Below are 13,795 nucleotides of genomic sequence, written 5' to 3'. Positions count from 1 at the left end.
TCATTCTTTCAGAATAAATGGAGTCAGTGCCTCTTGGGATAGCACACACATTAAAGAGATAAAGGAAAAACATAACTACAAGTATATATCATAAGTTTTAATATTGAGCATATTATTTTTTAATTACATTAATATCTTTTTAAATATAAATACCACATCTTTATTCATTCATTTATTGATGGGCAGATGGGCTGTTTGCAAGATTTACGTATTATATACATCGTGCTGATATAAACATGGGTGAGCCATATCACTGTGGTATGATGCTTTTAACTCTTTCAGGAAGATGTCTAGAAGGGGAATAGCTGGGTCAAATGAAATGTCTACTTTTAGCTTTTTGGGGAATCTCCACGCTGATTTACATAGAGGTTACACCAATTTACACTCCCACCAACAGTAGAGAAGGGTTCCTTTTCTCCCAAAGACCCACCAGCATTCGTTATTGATTTCTTTTTTTTTATTACTTACATTCTTTTATTGGTACATTTTACGTATACAACACAATTACATTTCTCATTGGGAATTTGTACCTTTACGTGATGCATCTTGGTTCTTATTTTTTCCCCATTCCTAGCCCTCCTTTCACCCCCTCCACCCTTCCCTATTTACAAAGACTTTATTGTCATTTTCTCCATTTCTCATCATTTTTCCTTTCTCCTCTTTCCTTTCCTCTGCCCCCCCCCTCCACTAGCCCTATCCCTTTGGACCTTTTCTTCCTATATTACATTATTGATTATTCATTCTAATCATGGATAAATTTTAGGTATACAATATAATGACATTCATCATTGGAAATTTGCACTTTTACATAATCTCTCTTGGTTCTTATTTTTCACCCTTGCCCAGCCCTCCCTTCAACACCTCCATCCCTCAATATTTACAAAGATTTTGTTTCCATTTTTCAATTTTCTCATATTAAATCCATTTGCTTCTTTTCTTTCCCTACCCCTCCAACTTTCCCTTCCCCTTTGCCCCCTTTTTCCCTATTTCACATTATCTATTATACATTTTAGTCCTTATTTACACTTTCAGGTTCTCACACCAGAGAAACTATTTGGTATTTATACATGTGTGTTCTATTTATTTCACTTAAGAGTATCACCTCAATGTACATCCATTTAGCTATAAATGTCTCTAATTTCTCATCTTTTATGGCTGAGTAGTACTCCATTTTATATTTAAAAAAAAACACATTTTCTTTATCCAGTCTCCAGTTGATGGGCATTTGGGCTGTTTGCAAGGTTTAGCTATTACAAATTGTGCTGCTATGAACATAGGTACACATATATCACTGTGATATGATTCTTTTAATTCTTTGTGGAAGATACCCTGCAAGGGAATAGGAGGGTCAAATGGGACTTCCAGTCCCAGTTCTTTGAGGTATCTCCATACAGATTTCCATGGTGGTTGCACCAGCCTACACTACCACCAGCAGTGGAGCAGGGTTCCTCTTTCCCTACAGCCCTGCCAGAATTTGTTATTGGTTGATTTCATGATAGCAACAGCCCTTCTTTCTGGAGTGAGGTGGAATGTCAGCATTGTTTTCATTTGCATCTCTTGAATGACCAGTGATGTTGAACACTTTTTCATATGCTTATTTGCTATTTCTACTTCTTTGTCTGAGAAATGTCTGTTCATTTCAGATGCCCATTTTTGGATTGGGTCTTTAAATTTGGAAGGTCTGATCTTTTTAATTTCTTTATAGATTCGCAATAGGTGACCTTTGTCTGAGGAAGAGCAGGTGAAGATTTTTCCCACACTGTGGGTTGTCTCTTCACACTGCTGGTGGTTTCTCTTGCTGTGCAGAAGCTTTTTAGTGGGAAGAGATCCCACTTGTTGGTTGTTTCTGCTAGTTCATGGGTAACTGAGGTTTTGTTCATAAAATCTTTTCCTACACTGATGTCTTCAAGGGTTCTACCTAACCTCTGTTCCAACTGGTTCAGAGTTTCTATTTTAATATTTAGATCTTTAATTCATTTTGATTTTAGTTTAGTGCATGGAGAGAGATAGGGGTCTAGTTTTAATCTTTAGCAAGTTGAAACCCAATTTTTCCAGTACCATTTATTAAAGAGACTATCTTTCCTCCAGTGAGGGTGTTTGGCTCTTTTATCGAAGATGAGATGGCTGAGTGTGTCTGGCATTGTTTCTGCATCTTCTAATCTGTTCCACTGGTCTTCAGCTTTGTTTCTTTGCCAGTACCATGCTGTTTTTACCACAGTAGCTTTGTAGTATAGTTGTAGGTTTGGGATTGTGACACCCCAGCCATGTCTCTGTTACCTAGATTTCCTTATGCTATTCTAGGTCTCTTCTTGTTCCAAATGAATTGTTGGATTGTTTTCTCAAGATCCGTGAAGTATGCTGCTGGCATCTCAATTGGAATTGCATTGAATCTATATAGCAGTTTGCGAAGTATGGCCGTTTTCACTATATTAATTCTTCCTACCCAGAAGGAGGGGATGTCTGTCTATTTTCTGATACCATCTTCAATTTCTCTTTTCAGAGTGCTATAGTCTTCAGAGAAGAGGTTTTTGCTTTTTTTCCTTAGGTTGATTCCTAGGTATTTCAGTTTTTTGGATGCTACTGTGAAAGGAATTATTTGCCCTATTTCTGTTTCAGTGAATCTGTTATTCGTGCATAGGAAAGCTATTGATTTTTGTGTGTTGACCTTGTAAGCATCTACTTGACTGAATTTGGTTATTAAGTCTAGAAGACTTTTGGGAGAGTTTTTCAGGTCTTCTATAAACACTATCATGTCATCTGCAAATAATGACAATTTGACTTCTTCATTTCTTATCTTTATTCCTTTTATTTCTTTCTCTTGTCTAATTGCCATGGCTAATGTTTCCAGAACTATATTGAACAAGATGGGTGATAGTGGACATCCTTGTCTTGTTCCTGACTTTAGAGGGAAGGATTTCAGTTTTTGACCATTTAGATGATATTGGCTGTTGGTTTTTCATAGGTGGCTTTTACCAGTTTGAGGTACAGATCATCTATTCCAATTTTTTGTAGGGTTTTTATCATAAATGCAAATTGGATTTTGTCAAATGCTTTTTCTGCATCTATTGAAATGATCATATGGTTTTTGTCCTTAGCTCTATTGATATAGTTTATTGCATTGATTGATTTGAGTATGTTGAACTATCTCTGCAACCCTGGAATGAATCCCACTTGATCAGGGTGTATGATCTTCTTGATGATCTTCTGCATTCCGTTTGCCAGTATCTTATTAAGGATTTTTGCATCTATGTTCATTAGTGAGATTGGCCCATAAATCTCTTTTTCATTTGGGTCTTTCTCTCCTTTGGGGATCAAGGTGATGCTTGCTTCCAGGAATGAATTTGGGAGTATTGCTTCCCTTTCAATTTCATTGAAGAGTTTAAACAGTAGTGGCAGCAGTTCCTCTCTAAATGTCTTGTAGAATTCAGCAGTGAAGCCATCAGGGCCTAGGCTTTTCTTAGTTGATAAGTTTTTAATTACATTTTCAATTTCATTGGTTGATATTGGGTTGTTCAGAATTTTTAGGTCTTCTTCGTTCAACTTTGGTATTTCATATGTATCTAGGAATCTGTCCATTTCTTCTGTGTTGTCCATCTTATTGGCATATAGGTTCTGGAAGTAGGTATTGATGATCCTCTGGATTTCTGCTGGGTCTGTTGTCATTTCATCCTTTTCATTCCTAATTGAATGGATTTGGGCCTTTTCTTTCCTTTTTCTGATAAGGTTGGCTAAGGGTTTGTCAATTTTGTTGATTCTTTCCAAGAACCAACTCTCGGCTTCATTGATTTTTTTTGTATCATTCTCTTAGTGTCCATTGCATTGATTTCTCCTCTGATCTATATAATTTCCTCCCTTGTATGAGTTTTGGGTTTGTCCTGCTCTTCTTTTTCTAGAAGCTTGAGGTTCAGCATCAGGTTGTTTAATCAGGGTCATTCTGTTTTCCTAATATGCGTATTCACTGCTATGAATTTCCCTCATAAGACTGCTTTCATTGTGTCCCATAGATTCTGATATGTTATATTGTCATTGTCATTTAATTGAAGGAACTGTCCGATTTCTTCTTTAATTTCCTCTGTGACCCATTGGTTATTCAGAAGTGTGTTGTTCAATTTTCATGTGTTTATGAAATTTTTCCTGTTTCTTTTGCTATTGATGGCCAATTTCATCACACTATGGTCTGATAATATACAGGAGATAACTTCAGTTCCTTTGTACTTACTTAAACATGTTCTATGTGTAAGTATGTGGTCTTTTTTGGAGAATGACTCATGTGCAGCTGAGAAGAATGTGTATTCTGATTTTGTGGGGTGGAACACTCTGTAAACATCTGTTAAATTCATTTGTTCAAGAGTTTGATTGAGTTCTAGTATTTCATTACTTATTTTTTGTCTAGTTGATCTATCTGTTTGTGAGAGTGGAGTATTGAGGACCCCACTACAATTGTATTAGTGCATATGTGACTTTTCATCTTTTCATGTCTGTTAGTATTTGTTTTATATAGTTGGGTGCACTAGTGTTTGGTGCATAGATATTTATGATTATCATCTCTTCCTCTTGGATTCTTCCCTTTATAAGTATGTAGTGTCCTTCTTTGTCTCTCTTAATCAGTGTTGGTCTGAAATCTTCTTGATCTGCAAAGAGGATAGCTACTTCTGCTTTTTTTTCGGATTCTCCTTGCATGGAGTATTGTTTCCCACCCTTTATCTTTCAGTCTATGAGTTTCATTTTCAATTAAGTGTGTTTCTTGTATGTAGCATATTGTTGGATTTTGCTTCTTGACCCATTCTGCAATCTATTTCTTTTGAGTGGTGAATTAAGACCATTAACATTGATGGTCATAACTGAAACTTATTGACTTATCATTTTTATGATGTTTACTTTTCGTTGGGTTCTCCCCGTTTACATTTAATTTCTTGTTGTGCCAGATAGGTTCATTCTGCTTTGCTTTCTGCAGTTGTGATCCTCAGTGTCTGTTTCTAGGACATTGTCTAAAATTTTTTGGAGTGCTGGTTTGGTATTCATGAAGTTCCTAAGGTGCTCTTTGTCATGAAAGTATCTTATTTCTCCATCCATTTTGAAAGATAGTTTTGCAGGGAACATCAATCTGGGTTGGAGGCTGTTTTCTTTTAAGGCTTGGAATATGTCACTCCAGGCTCTTCTTGCCTTGATGGTTTGTGTCAAGAAGTCTGCTGTGATTCTGATGGGCTTTCCTTTGTATGTGATTTGTTTATTTTCTCTATCTTCTTGTAGAACTTTGTTCTTCTGTTGGTTTTCTGGAATCTTAACAATTATATGCCTATGAGTATATTTTATTTTGACCAAGGCTATTTGAGGTCCTATGTGCCTCACTTTTCTGTATGTCAAGTTCTTTTCTGCTGCTTGGGAAGTTTTCTGCCAATACTTCTTTGAAGAGATTTTTTATGTTGTCTGCACTCTCTCCTGTTTCTTCTTTGACTCCAATCAGTCACATGTTATTCTTCTTTGCATCATCTAGCAGCTCCTGGATTGATTTCTTGTGTTCCCTTATAATTTTGAAGCCATTTTTCTTTTCCTGGTCATTAATTGCAATCTTATCTTCTATATCTGAAATTCTGTCCTCACATTGGCTCATTCTGCTGTGTAGACATTCAATGGAGTTTTCATCTCCGGAAAATCTATTTGCATCTGTTTAATGGATTCCATTTGTTTCCTATGTTGGGATTCCGTCATGTTCCTCAGCTCCTGTCTAGATTTATTAATCATGTCTTGCACTATGAGCGCAATCTTTGCTTTTATCTGAGAAATTATTTCTGATTTCATTTTTTCCAGGTCCTCTTTTGTTGCCAGTTCAGGGAGTCCAGGTGGTTGAGTATCAGAGTGTTCCACCTCATTTCCCTTTGGGGTTGTTGTAGGTGATCTGGAAGTCTGGTTTTGAGACTTATTTACGTGTCTTCTCATTTCCATCCGGGGTGGGCAGTGCTGTTGGCACTGGCACGGCTCACCTCCTCTGACCTGGGAGAGGTGAGACAGTGGCTCAGATGCCTCTTCCTCTGGGCTGGGAGTCATTATTGATTTCTTGATGGTAGCCATTCTTTCTGGAGTCTCAGTGTTGTTTTAATTCCTATTTCTCAAATGATGTTGGACATTTTTTCATATATTTATTTACTTCTTCATGTGAGAAGTGTCTATTCATTTCAGATACCTATTTTTGGATTGGGTTTTTAAATTTGGGAGGTCCAATATTTTTTAGTTCTTTTTATATTCTAGATGTTAGTCCTTTGTCTGTGGAGTAAATTACTAAATTTTTTCGCACACTGTGGGTTGTCTCTTCACTCTGTTGGTGGTTTATTTTGCTGTAAAAAATCTTTTTAATTTGATGTGATCCCAGCTGTTGACTCTTTGTAATATTTTCTGTGTGGTCAGGGTTTTGTTCATAAAGCTTTTATCTATACCTATGTCTTCCAGAATTTTACCTATTTTTTATTCCAGCAGTTTAGTGTTTTCTATTTTTATATTTAGATCTTTGATCCATTTTGATTTTAGTTTAGTGCATGGTGAGAGATATGGGTCTAGGTTCAGTCTTCAGCATGTGAAAGGCCAGTTTTCCCAGCACATTTTTTTTTTCCATTAAGTTTATTGGTACATTTTCAGTATAAAATACAGTTATATTCATCATTGGGATCTTGTACCATTACATGAGTATCTTGATTTTTTTTTTCCCTTCCCTTGCCCTCCCTTCACTCCCTCCACCCTTCCCTATTTGCAAAGATTTTGTTTCCATTTTTTTCCTTTTCTCATATTTTTTCTTTTCCTTTTTTTCCTTTCCCCAACCCCCCCACTTCCTCTACTCCTTTAGACCTTTACTTCCTGTTATACAATATCAATTATACATTTTAAAAATTACAATATCAAGATCTAGGAGATATTACCAAAGATTTTACAGAATTTAAAAGGATATAGAAAGCATATCACAAAAATCTCTTTTGAAATAAATTTTACAACTTCTAAGAATTACCTTGGAAGACAAATTAATGAAACTAACTCTGGAGGAAATATAAAATTTGAATAGCACCTATTAAAGAAAGTATATTCCTAGCTTGAAAACCTAACTGTATGACAACAGCAGGCTCATATACATTTTAACTGATAAATTATATCAAACAATTAAAGCAGAAAAAAGAAGGAACACTTCTCCCTCATTTTAGGAACTCAACATTGTGCTAATCCTAAAACTAGATAAAGATAATAGAAGAAAAAAGTATGAACATAGATAGAAATTTGTTTAACAAAACAAACTATTGGAAGTCAGATCTGGCAGGATGTAGAAAGTGGTTTTGTTATAGGGACGGCACTATTGGTTCACCACTGGAAGATCCACCCCCCAAAGTCATCATTTTAACAGAGGAAAGGAAAAAGCCATATGATCCTGTCACTAGTTGGAGAAAAAGTATTGGACTAAATTCTACAGCTGTTCATGGTAAAAGCTATCAGGAGACTAGAATTAGAACAGAAACTTCTCAACAGATTAAAGACATGTACTCCATACTTCCAGCAAGAATGCCTTATATAAATGGAGAAGATACAATGCTTTCTCCTTAAGGTGGGAACAAGGGCAGATATGCTTACTCTTTATCTGTCCATTAAACTTTGAAACCTAGTCCCCACCAAAATAGTTTGGCAATAAAAATGACACAACTAGGGCAGGATTCGCACAGCAGAAGCAAAATCTTTATATGTAGATGAAATGATCATCTACAGAGAAAATACTAAGAAATCTCTAGGAGCCCCTAGAACTTATACTTGAATTTAGCAGGATTAGAAAACACAAGGTATATATAAAAATTCAGGTCTGTGTATACTTGCTATAAATGAAGAATTGGATATCGAAATTTAAAAGTTATGTAGAGGACAAAGGACCTAGAAAAGTTAAAAAGAACCAAAAAACAAAAACAGTGTTGGAAGACATTTAGTAACTAATTTTAAGACTTCTTCTAAAGCTACACTAATCAAGGCAGTGTTGGTGTAAGGAAAGACTTATAGATCATTTGAATAAAACAGAGAATCTAGAAATAGAACCACACATAAATGACCCACTGAGTTTTGAAAGATTATTTAACATTAGCATTTTATAGAATATAAACTCAATTCAAGAGCTGAGGAAGAGATAGTGTTTTCAGCAAATGGCTAAAACACCTGGTATCCGTATATAAAAAATTAACCTCAACCCTTTATTTCCATACATGAAAATAACTTCAAGGGATCTATGAACCTAAATTTGAAAGCCTAAAATTATAAAACTTTAAGTAGAAATTATAAGGGAAAATATTCATGAATTCAGGGTAGGCAAGAACTACCTAGGATACAAAAGACATGATGTCTAAAAGAAAAAAAATTGATAAATGAGATTCCATCAAAATTTAGAACTTTAAATGGCATCATTAAAATGAAAAGTAGTCTTTAAACAGACCATATTTACAATGCATATAACCTATGACCAGAATATATAATGAATTCTTAGAGCTCATTAATAGAAAACTCAATTAAAAAGTAGGCATAAGAAGGTGATAAATAGTCAGTACAGCCAGCACAAGCAAATGTGTGCAACTCTAGAATCAGAAAAATACTAATCAGTACAATAACAAGATTGAATTATACACTCATTAGGGAGATGAAGTTAAAAGTTTTAAAAGCCTTGTCATGACTTTTTCTTTTTGTTGGATTCTCCCCCTTTGCCTTTAATTTGTGACGCCCAATGGATTCATTCTGCTGGGTTTCCTGGGGTTGTGATCCTCATTGTCTTTTCCTAGGGTATTTTCTAAAATTTTTTTGGAGCGCCAGTTTGATATTCGTGAAGTTCCTGAGGTGCTCTTTGTCATGAAAGTATCTTATTTCTCCATCCATTTTGAAAGATAGTTTTGCAGGGTACATCAATCTGGGTTGGAGGCTGTTTTCATTTAGGGCTTGAAATACATCACTCCAAGCTCTTCTTGCCTTGTGGGTTTGCATTGAGAACTCTGCTGTGATTCTGATGGGCTTTCCTTTGTATATGATTTGTTTCTTTTCTCTCACTGCTTGTAGAATTTTGTTCTTCTGTCGGATTTCTGGAATGCTAACTATTATATGCCTATGTGTAGATTTTTTTTATCAAGTCTATTTGGAGTCCTATATGCCTCACTTATCTGTATGTCAAGGTCTTTTCCCCTCCTTGGGAAGTTTTCTGCCATCACGTCTGTGAACAGTTTTTTTTTTTTTTTTTTTTTTTTATGTCATCTGCACTCTCCTCTTTCTTCTTTGACTCCAATCAGTCTTATGTTATTCTTCTTTGCATCGTCTACCAGCTGCTGGATTGATTTCTCATGGTCCCTTACTATTTTTAAGCAAATTTTCTTTTCCTGGTCACTAATTGCAATCTCTTCTTCTATATCTGAAATTCTATCCTCACTTTGGTTCATTTTGCTGTGCAGACTTTTGATGGAGTTTTTCATCTCCTGGAAATCTGTTTGCATCTGTTTCATGGATTCCATTTGTTTCCTTTGTTGGGATTCCATCATGTTCCTCAGATCCTCTATTTTTTTTATATGTGTCCTCTCTAGATTTATTAAGCATGTCTTGCAGCATGAGCAAAATCTTTGCTGTTAACTGAGTAATTATTTCTGATTTCATTTTTCCCAGATCCTCTTTTGTTGCCAGTTCAGAGAGTCTAGGTGGTTGAATATCTGATTGTTCCATCGCATTTCCCTTTGGGGTTACTGTAGGTGATCCAGAAGTCTGTTTTTGAGACTTGTTTACATGTCTTCTCATTTACATGAGGGGGGGTGCTTCTGGTGTCTGTGCGGCTCACCTTCTCTGCCCTAGGAGCCTGGGATGGCAGTGGGGAGCTTTCTTCTGGGTTCTGGGCCCCAGCGCCATTTTTTAAAGAGGCTATTTTTCTTCCAGTGAAGGTGTTTGCTGCCTTTGTCAAAGATAAGGTGGCTGAGTATGCTTGGAGTTGTTTCTGCATCTTCTATTCTGTTCTGTTGATTCTCTCTAGGCTCTACCTGTGAGCATTGATGCACTTGGAATCATGCCCTTAATATATGAGTCTTTGGGGCATAGTTCATATTGAAGCCATAATGATGGGATTGTCCAGCACCATGCACAGTATGTTGTCTGACTTCACTGCTCCCCCTGTCCACTTCTTCTTTAATAACTTTTTTTAAGGCACCAAATATCTGTTCATTCAGCTTTGCCTGTATTTACTCTGTCTTTTTCAGGCTTTCTTAACTTCTCTGCAATTACTGACCTGAAGGATCTGCAGGACTCAGGAGGAGCAAGTGTCATGGTAGAAGATCCCTACCATGAGAAGGACACAAGGAGCATTCCAGGCAGTGTCAGCAGATACCGCTCTTGGGGAAGAAGTCATTTAGTGACAAATCTCACATACTTTTCTAATATACTAATACTCTCAGGATGGATAAAACATATTTTTCAGTAGCTTCAATTTCTCCAAAAGAGTAAAGAATGGTTTGGCTTTGTATATGTCAACTCTTCCTTATGAAATCTTTTTAATTCTCAAAAGGCACTATATTTTTCCTTTCTTTTCATTTTGTTTTGCTTTATTATCATCAGATGTATTGGAGTATGAAATGTAAAGGTCAAAAATTAAAGAAATCTTAAAAGTGTTCTATATTACAGACACTAAGTGAGTTGACATTTAAGGGCAATGTAGTATCTTACATTGGATCCTTTGTCAAGCAAGACAGAGAGAAAAACTGTAATGGTAACAACAACAAAACTACAAAAGAAAATAACAATACTGAACAATTGGAGTGTTTCCATATTTCAGTTGATAATTGAAGGTTTTCTATTATCTTTTCCATTCTATATTTTATAATTCTGTTGTGATTCTGTAGGAGAATTTATTTTTAACTTAGTGCAATCATATTAAATTTTGTATGATTAACATACAATAATGTCCACAGCTTACCTGAAATGGTTTAATGAAATAAAACAAAACATATATGCAAAGCTTATATGCCAAAGAGAGACTTTATATCCCAAAGAGGAAGGAGATAAATATGGCAAATATTCTTTCAACTTTTATATGAAATAAAAATTCTCATAATAATATTTAGAAAAAAGTTCAATAACATTAAGAAACATACTTATTTCAACATGACTAATAAAATAAATTATATTTAATTATTTAAGTTATTCCATATATCCCATATATGAATTTGACTATGAGGATCATATTGCTACAAGAAAATACATACACACATATATGTACCAGGGATAAAGCTCAGACAACCAAAGTAATCAAGTAAAGCTGTTCATCAAATAGTGTAAATTATAGGATTTTGGTTGCTTTTATTGAGAGGTATCATGATGTCCATTGACATTGGCAAGACAAGATCTCCTCAGATTAAGACAGTAAGTGAGGCAAGAGCCAGAGAATCAAGTGGAGGACAGTGACTGAGTTAAGATGAGGGAGCCCTACCAACAGAAATAAACATTAAACTCTGTGTTTCAACATATGAATTCTGAGAAATAAACAAGGTAAGGACCTGGCTAGGGACCTGGGACCAGGCACTGAATGATCAAGAGGGCAGTGAGTCTTGGGGACGACAAGTGACTATGACTGGTGTGATCTACAGCAGAGAGAAGACACTGCAGTGGAGCCAGAGTGGGCTTTCTCCCACCGCCACGCCAAATGCCATTCCCCATGGTACCCTACTTGTCATGTGCTTCTAAATGCTGCAGAGAGCTTGGTGTTGCTGCAGGACTCATCCCACCACCCACCAAAAGCTGCTGAACTCAGCACCTGTGTGAGCACCCACCCACTGTCTCCAGGTTATACTGAATTCCAAGCAGAAAAGTCTTTCTTTGCCAAGTCTAATCAGTAGGCTGAATAGAAACTATTTGAGTGGCTTTGGGAGGGAGACCGGCTGAGAATGGGAGAGGAGTGGTGGGGTAAGTAGGTATGGCAAGGCAGGTTCAACCTGACAGGAGAAGAAAGAGGCACATGTGATTGGGTTAATGCAGAAGGGGGAGGGCAGAGGTCCAGGAAGCCCCTCCAGCGATCAGCAGAAGACCAAGGGCTTGACCAGTCCTTCTGTGCCCTCCCCACCTCAGATACAATTGAAGGTGTCTGATCAGAAGACAGAGACAAATTCTCTGCCTAATCATGTATCACTGGTCATTCGAGAGATGCAGATGGAAAAAGCGCTGAGATTCTTCCTCACCCTAGAAAGAACGACTGCTATCAAAAAATCAACCAATAGCAAATGCTGGAGGGGCTGTAGGGAAAAAGGTACCCTTCTCCACAGTTGGTGGGTGTGCAGACTGGTGCAACCACTGTGGAAATCAGTATGGAGATACCTCAGAGAACTAGGATTGGAAGTCCCATTTGACCTAGCTATTCCCCTGCAGGGTATCTTCCCCATAGAATTAAAAGAATCATACCACAAACATATATGTGGACCCATGTTTAGCTTTTAATTAGCAATAATTGTGCCTCGGATAAACCTCATTGGCTACGATACTGCCACTGCACAAAGCCGCACCTATGTTTATAGCTGCACAGTTTGTAATAGCTAAAGCTTGGAAACAGCCCAAGTGCTCATCAACTAGAAACTGGATAAAGAAGATGCGGTGTTTTTTAAAAATAAAATAGAGTACTACTCAGCCATAAAGAATGAGAAAATAGAGTAATTTATAGCTAAATGGATGCATATTGAGGCCACACTTTTAAGTGAAATAAATAGGACACACGTGTAAATACCGAATAGTCTCTCTACTGTGAGAAACTGAAAGTGTAAATAAGGATTAAAAGGATTAATAATTAATAATTGATACTTAGGACAAGGTCCAAAGGGGTACGGGTGGTGGGAGGAGATGGGGAAAGGAAAGAATGGAAAGGAAAAATTATGAGAAAAGAAAAAAATGGAAATGAAGTCTATGTAAATAGGGAAGGGTGGAGGTGTAAAGGACGCACAGGGAATGGGGAAAAAATAACCAAGATACATCGTGTACAGACACCCAATGATAAACGTTTAAGCGTATTGTATACCTAAAATGAAACAATAAAAGAATTTAAGCAAAAAAAAAAAAAAAAAAAAAACCAACACAATTTTAAAAAATAAAATGCAATGGAGTACTACTCAGCCATAAAGAATGATAACCTAGATACATTTACAGCTAAATGGATGCTTATTACAGCCATACTCTTAATTGAAATAAATAGGACACACACATGTAAATAGCAAATTGTGTCTCTGGTGTGAGAAACTGAAAATGTAAATGAGGACCAAAATGTGTAATAGATAATGTGAAATACCAAGCAAAGTTTCAAACAGGAAGGAGAAGTAAGGGGGTGTGGGAAAGAAAAGAAGGAACAGAATAAAATATGAGCTAAGAAGGAAAAATAGAAACAAATCTTCTGTAAATAGGGAGGGATGGAAAGGTTGAAGGGAGGGAGGAGGAATGGGAAAAAACAAGAACTAACATATATCATGTACAGATACAAATTCCTAATGATGAATGTGATCATAATTATACCTAAAATGTACCAATAAAGTTAATTTTAAAAAATTTAAAAGTAAATAAATCATGGAAACAGCCTACATGCCCACTAACACATGAATGGTTAAAAAATCTGATATATCTATATCTTTATACCTATGAGAGAGAGAGAAAAAGAGAAAGAGAGAGAGAGAGAGAGAGAGAGTACTCAGCCAGTAAGAATGATAAATTTAAGTCATTTGTAGGACAATGGATGGAATATAAGACTGTAATGCTAGATAAAATAAATTATATGCAACAGGTTAAAGATTAC

At 36.2% G+C, this 13,795-nt stretch overlaps 1 pseudogene; it reads right to left on the bottom strand.

Annotated features, from left to right (window-relative positions):
* Positions 1–12,396: 12,396 nt before the first annotated feature.
* Positions 12,397–12,520, bottom strand: LOC147830371 (U4 spliceosomal RNA; annotated as a pseudogene).
* Between the last annotated feature and the right edge of the window lie 1,275 nt (positions 12,521–13,795).

This window comes from Heterocephalus glaber, unplaced genomic scaffold, assembly GCF_053883595.1.
Source record: "Heterocephalus glaber isolate CG9 unplaced genomic scaffold, H.glaber_assembly_v1.0 deba00000122, whole genome shotgun sequence".
Classification (NCBI taxonomy): Eukaryota; Metazoa; Chordata; class Mammalia; order Rodentia; family Bathyergidae; genus Heterocephalus; species Heterocephalus glaber.
Note: the sequence above shows the minus strand (reverse complement) of the source record. Positions and strands in the feature narration are given on the sequence as shown.